Here is a 7602-nt window from a genome sequence, read left to right as displayed (position 1 = left end):
GATCTTCGCGTGCGGACCTCGCGAGAACCCCAAGGCGAGGCGCTCGGTACCGCGTAGCCTGTGTTTCCTGCGCTTCCAGGGTCTCACAGAAGGTCACAGGTAGCAGGCTGTTAGCTCTTAAGATAATTGCTTCGTTTTTCTTGCCACACTAGGGAGATTAATGAAATATGGGGGCTCATTTAACTGATAAAGCGTCCCCTCTAGTGGAATGCTTTTCCCGGCCTCTCTTGCCTGGTTTTTAATGGAACGTAACTTCCTCAGAGAAAACTTTCATTTTCTTCGTAGTGTTTGTTATGGTAGGTTTGCTCACGTTTATTTGTACACTTGTCTGATAACTTCTTCCCCTAATCCCCAGGTTTCTTGAAGGCAGGGCCTTCATCTTTTCTTGCTTTCCAGTCTACCTCTGAGCCTGACACATAGTTGGCGTGTATGTTGAAATGTTAACATGCATTTTAAATTCAGATTCAAAGCTTCGCAAGGAAATTCCTACTAGTTCTGCAGGGAGAAATGGGCCTTAGTCTCAATCTCCAGAACAAAGAGAATACCTGGGATAGTAATTCTGGTTCTTTCAGCTATAGATTATAGAGGAATGTCCATTATAAGTAGTGTCAACTTTAATAATACCCATTTATTTTATTGGCAAAAGTAAATTTATTCAGGAATAGCCAGAGGGATGCAGTTCAGGATATGTGAACTCTGGCCATATGCACATCCAGAGAACAGGGAAGAGGAACTTGCTTTTATTGGAAAAGGGGGGGAGAGTTAGGGAGGGTGTAATAACCAGAGTCCAGTGAGGAAGCTGGAAGTCCAAAGTGTGGGATCTTTTCCTTGGTTGGGCTGCATAGTTTGTGTTTGGCTGGGATAGGTGGATCGGAGAGGTTTCTTCTTCGTGTTATATTATCAATAGAGACGCCTTCCTTTTGGAGATGTAGGTCTTTGTCTCTTCCTGTACGGAGCATTGCGCTGCAGGGCGTGAGAACAGCCCTCTTCAGGTTTATCCTGGCTACAATTTTAGTTGAGGTTGTGATGAGGCTATGTAGAGGATTTGCCTTCTAAAAATAAGAGCATTTTGCTAAATTAGCAGAGAAGGGGCGGAGAAAGGCCGCGCAATTGGCATAGGTTACTTTGTCGTTAGTAAATGAAATGTTGTTAGTGTTGTCTCTGAACGATGTCCTACTAACCACAAGGGGGCAGTCAGGGGCCATCTCAGGAGTAGTCAACCTCAGGTGCTAAAGCCTCAGAAGTGCCGGCAGCTGTGTCAATGATGTTCTCCCTCATCTTCACAATGCTTTTTTCTCCATCTCCTTTTTGCTTTCTGCCTCTTTGTCTCCATTTTCTGTTCCCCCAGCTTTGCCCTACTTCACAGTGATATCCATGAGTGCTGTTAAATTAACTGAGAATTGCTTTTGTTTTTAAGATTGATGTAATCTGATTAGCACAATTTCATACCTTCCTTGAAAAACTAATAGAACTATAGTGGCCATGCATCCTAGGCAGAACTTTATATGGGAAACTCTCTGAGAAAGGAACATATTCATTATACTGAGATGAAGATTTTTTTCTAAAGTAAAAAAACATTCTTTCAAACAATGTATCTCAGAAAATTTGTACTCCCATTCTCTGTGTTGTCTGTTCCCTTTGCCAACTTTGTATTTCTCCATACCATTCACTACAGACTGACATACTATATATTTTACTTCTCTGTTTTCTATCTGCATTCTGTCTCCTTCTACCAGAATGTAAGCTCCACGCAGGCAGGGATTTTTGTTTATTCTGTTTGCTTTGATGTCATCTTTGCCTTGAAAAGTGCTTGGCATATAGTAAGTTCTCAGTAATAGTTTAATGTAAATATAATTATGGTTAGTAATATTTACAACAAATGATAAATGAAATGTTAATAATGTCAATAATCATATAATATTTGTTGAATGAATGAAGGAATAAATGAATGAACTCCCTGAGAACTAATTGTTCCTTTATACTCTACTTCATACATATGTCATAATTATTTATTACTGCACTACAGTGAACTTAAAAAAAATCACTTAATTATATTCTCTACTAGTTGTAAGCTCATTAAGGACTACTGTTGTTTCATATTTGTTATTCAATACCTGGGACAGCACCTGCTAAATAGACCCTTAATAAACATTTGTTGAATGAATGAACATATTCTTAAATACCACCAATTATTATCAGGAGTCAATGAATTTATTGAATTGAACAAATTATTAGTCAACTGACTTATTTTGAATAAGTTGCTATTATTACTGAATAAATTACTAACTTGTTAGCATCCTGTCCTAGCTACTTTTTTTCCCAGAACATTGTCATAAAATTGGAGCTGCCCAATAAACTACATTTGAGTTTTATAAATGAGAACTTCATGAGTGCAGGAAAAATATGGAATTGTTAGTAATTATATCAGAATATTTGTTTTTCAAGTTATTTTAGCATTTTACATTGATATCTTGATATGGGAACTAGAATTCCCATGGTTTAATCCTTAAAATTTTTAGTTTATAGATATTGTGGGTACAATTAATTATAATAACTGTAATACTTGTTTGATTATAATATAGCTAATAGGTAGTATTTCCTTTAATTAGTTTTTGCTTTCTCTCCAATTTATTGTCTGTCTTCCCTGCTATAATGTTGGTCTTGTTAATAATTAGTGTTTGTTTACACCAAGTCTATATTCTTGAATACATATGAGTAGTATGTATTTAAAGATGTTTTGAAAGAATGATAACAACACATCATTTGTTGAGTGATTACTACATGTCAGGCATTAATGTGATAGTACATGTTTTACCACATTTAATTCTGTATTAATCATATCACATAGTGTTATAATTATCTCCATTTTATAGATGAAGGAGCTCAGACTTGGATTAAGAAACTTACCTAAAATGAGAGGGATAGTAAAGGGAAGAAGCCTGATTTAAGATAGTCTGCTTCTGGAGCCCAAATTCCTAACCTACTTTGTATAACCATAATTTGTCAAAAAAAATTACAAAAAAAAGAATTTAGTTTCGTGTAATGGTACATGGTATCATAATATCAAAACAAATCTTTTGAGACCAAAACCTTAAATTAGAGGAAATAATAATTTGGACAGGAAGAAAAAATTTATACATGTGCATGCACATCAACTAAGGTCATTGCCTCAGAATTTTTTTAAATTTCACTCTATTGGTAGTAAAGACACTTAGAGGCTGGTTTCAACTACAAGACGAGGTAGCCTCTACAAACTTACTGAAATCATATACTCCACTTTACTTATATGTATCATAAATATAGGAACATGTGGTGTAGGTTGAAGATAGATAATAATACTACCTTCTGATAAAGTTATTAAAGGGTTAAATGAGGTAATTCATTAAAAACACACGAGATAATAAATGCAAAAATACAAAGCCTGACACATATTACTCAATAAGTATTAGCTGTTATAATTATTGCCATCTCTTTTTTGTTGAAATTTGTGAATCAAATTAGATAATAGGTTTAATGCTCTTTAAATAAATTTTTATTATTTTATATATCTATAAATATCATAACATTTATATGTCAGGTATACAGATTATCAGACTCAATTTGGCAAGAATATTAGAAAATGCATTTAAAATCACTTTCATCTTTTTATTTCTAGTACATTAAGGATAGTATGAGATAATATAGTCATGATGCAGTCCTACAAGAAGAGATTTTCCATTAATTTCATTTGGGAAAAAAAAGTCTTGTGTTTAGGAAATAGAAATGAAATAAGTGAAATGTCTGTAAGCACTAAAATCTTGGACTTCTTATTCTAATTATATTGAAAGCATAATGGAATAACATATCACTGGTTAAATATTGAAGTGAATTGTGGAAAATTTAAGTAAAATAGTTTATAGAACAAGGAGTCTGGTAGGGGCTGCAGTGCTCTTAGAAGACTTCCTCTAGGAGACAGAACTTACCCAGGCTTAAACGGAAAGGTAGGTAATAGAAAAGTGGAGCTGACGTTGGAGGAAGAAGAGAGAATAGCAGGTGCAAAGGCATGGAAGGAAGTGAGCAAACATATTCTAGGGGAAAGAAGCTATGATAGTTACGTTAGGAATTAGTAGAAGATGGAATATGGCTGGAGGATTGCATGTGAGAAGCAAGAAAAGAGTTAAAGAAGGAGAAGAGGTAAAAATTAGGATGTAATTTGATGCAGGAGATTAGTTTATTTATAAGTACATCTTCTCTACGAATGCAGGCTAAAAATATGTAGATATATAGGTTGAAGAAATTGACTAAATACTAAGATGATCTGTACTAGTTTACCATTCTAACAAATGTTCATATTGTTTCACAGTTTATTTTCCTTATATAAATGTTCCATAAATTCTTAAATGATGAGCCTGAATGTGTTCCTTTACCAATCTGATTCTTTTCTAAGAAGAAACATTGACTTATTTATTCAAATCCCCATATGACCATTTACGTCACTTAAAAATATTTCCTTGAATCTCTTAGAAGCATGAAAGTACTCTTCATGTAATTGAAAAACAGTGAGTTTATTGGGCACAAAAATCCAAATATATTTGGTATTGAATCTGACTATTTTCAAACATTATTTCAACAAGCCAAAAATGCTATGGTTCAAGTACAAAATTGCAAAGTTTGTCATTAAATTTTCACTGGTCTGTACTGATAGGATCAGTTATTATTATTATTATTATTATTATTATTATTATTATTACTATTATTATTATTATTGCTTTCTTAAGGCCACAAGATGTGGCATATGGAAATTCCTAGGTGAGGGGTCTAATTGGAGTTGCAACTGCTGGCCTATGCCACACCCATAGCAACGCCAGATCTGAGCCACTTCTGTGACCTATACCACAGCTCATGGCACTGCCAGATCCTTAGCCCACTGAGTGAGGCCAGGGATAGAACCTGCATCCTCATTGATGCTAGTCAGGTTCTTAACCTGCTGAGTCACAACAGGAACTCTAAGATCAATTAAATTTTTAAATTACTGTTATATATACCTGGTGTTAAGTATGTATAAAATGAGTTTTATCAGTTAAATAATAAAGCTTTAAAAATCATTATAAAAGTAATAAGATTCAAAAGCAATTGAAGCAATGATACTATTAATTAAAAAAACCCAAAGACTTCTTTATCAGAAAAGGGATTAATTTTTGAGAGAAAGCATGATGTGGAAAGACAACATTGTTACAGAACACTTGAAAATGTAAACACTAATAATAATTTCTCATATTTTAATAATCAGTGTGACTGATTTGGACATTGATAAATGCATCATTGATAATATACAAGAAGATAGGTGAGAAATCAACAATTACTCTATATTGTGCATATTTTAAGAAAACTTTTTTGTTACAAACTTTTTTTACAACATTTTATATTAATAGCTTCCTTTTCATTTTGTTGGAAAAGTAGTAGCTCCCTCAAAAATTTCTACCTTTCAGACAGTGTTGTTTTCAGCTCCTGTGGCAAATTAGAGGAATGTTTTCTGACATTATATTTAAGATTTTTGCGTGTTTATTGATGAAGGATGACAAGATTTCTGTTGAATTAAAAAAGAGGGGAGGGAGGTGTAGGAAAACATTAATGTCAAGCAGAATCAGGAAAGTTATAAAATTTTGCATAGACCAAAAAGGTAACTGTTGCCTCAATGTAATTAAACATGAAACAGAATCAGCAAGTGTCCTAATATCTAAACTTAGTTTATTTGAGCTAGGCAGTTTGAAGTACTACATTAAGAACTTCTAATGAGAGGATGGAAGAAAATATTTCATGCAAATGGGGATCAAAAGAAAGCTGGAGTAGCAATACTCATATCAGACAAAATAGACTTTAAAATGAAGAATATTTTCAGGGACAAAGAAGGACATCACATAATGATCAAAGGATCAATCCAAGAAGATGTTATAACAATTTTAAATATCTATGCACCCAACACAGGTTCACCACAATATATGAGGCAACTGCTAACAATCTTAAAAGGAGAAATCGACAATAACACAATCGTAGTGGGGGACTTTAACACCCCACTTACAGCAATGGACAGATCAACCAGACAGAAAATCAATAAGAAACACAGGCCCTGAATGAAGCATTAAACCAGATGGACTTACTAGATATTTATAGGACATTCCATCCAAAAGCAACAGAATACACATTCTTCTCAAGTGCACATGGAACATTCTCTAAGATTGACCATATCCTGGGCTACAAATCCAACCTCAGTAACTTTAAGAAAATTGAAATCATATCAAGCATCTTTTCTGACCACAATGCTATATGACTAGAAATCAACAGCAAGAAAAAAACTGCAAAAAACATAAACACGTGGAGACTCAACAACATGCTGCTAAACAACCAATGGATCACTGAAGAAATCAAAGAGGAAATTAAAAAATACCTAGCCGCAAATGACAACGAAGATACGACACTCCAAAACCTATGGGATGCAGCAAAAGCCGTTCTAAGAGGAAAGTTTCTAGCAATACAAGCCCACCTCAGGAAACAAGAAAAAGCCCAAATAAACAAGCTAACTTTACATCTAAAGCAGCTTGAGAGAGAAGAACAGACAAGACCTAAAGTTAGTAGAAGGAAAGAAATCATAAAGATCAGAGCAGAAATCAATGAAATAGAAACAAAGACCTAAAGTTAGTAGAAGGAAAGAAATCATAAAGATCAGAGCAGAAATCAATGAAATAGAAACAAAGAAAACCATAGAAAAGATCAATGAAATGAAAAGCTGGTTCTTTGAAAAGATCAACAAAATTGATAAACCCCTAGCCAGACTTATCAAGCAAAAAAGAGAGAGGACTCAAATCAATAAAATTAGAAATGAAAAAGGAGAAGTAACAACAGACACCACAGAAATACAAAGGATCATAAGAGACTACTATATGCAACTATATGCCAATAAAATGGAAAACCTAGAAGAAATGGACAAATTCTTAGAAAAGTACAATCTTCCAAGACTAAACCAAGATGAAATAGAAAAGATGAATGGACCCATCACAAGAACTAAAATTGAAACTGATTAAAAAACTTCCAACAAACAAACGTCCAGGACTAGATGGCTTCACAGGCGAATTCTATCAAACATTTAGAGAAGAGCTAACACCTCTCCTTCTGAAACTATTTCAAAAAATTGCAGAATAAGGGATACTCCCAAACTCATTCTATGAGGCCGCTGTCACCCTGGTACCAAAACCAGACAGACTCCACAAAAAAAGAAAACTACAGGTCAATATCACTGATGAACATCGATGCAAAAATCCTCAACAAAATACTAGCAAACCGCATCCAACAATACATTAAAAGGATTGTACATCATGATCAAGTGGGATTTATCCCAGGGATGCAAGGGTTCTTCAATATCTGCAAATCCATCAGTGTGATACCCCACATTAACAAACTGAAGAATAAAAACCATATGATCCTCTCAATAGACGCGGAAAAAGCCTTTGACAAAATCCAACACCCATTTGTGATAAAAACCCTTCAGAAAGTGGGCATAGAGGGAACCTACCTCAACATGATAAAGGCCATATACGACAAACCCACAGCAAACATCATTCTCAATGA

At 34.3% G+C, this 7602-nt stretch overlaps 1 protein-coding gene across 7 annotated transcripts in view; it reads left to right on the top strand.

Moving 5' to 3' along the window:
* The window catches only part of CD274 (CD274 molecule), a 146354-nt gene continuing 138767 nt past the window's right edge, over positions 16-7602 (top strand). For 4 of the 7 annotated variants that reach the window (XM_021083736.1, XM_021083755.1, XM_021083728.1 and 1 more), the window contains exon 1: positions 19-99. The gene's annotated coding sequence lies outside the window, so the exon portion shown is untranslated. The other 3 variants (XR_002341636.1, XM_021083770.1, XM_021083730.1) reach the window with 2 other exon arrangements.

Source organism: Sus scrofa, chromosome 1 (assembly GCF_000003025.6).
Source record: "Sus scrofa isolate TJ Tabasco breed Duroc chromosome 1, Sscrofa11.1, whole genome shotgun sequence".
In the NCBI taxonomy this organism is placed as follows: domain Eukaryota; kingdom Metazoa; phylum Chordata; class Mammalia; order Artiodactyla; family Suidae; genus Sus; species Sus scrofa.
This window is presented reverse-complemented; position numbering and strand designations above follow the sequence as displayed.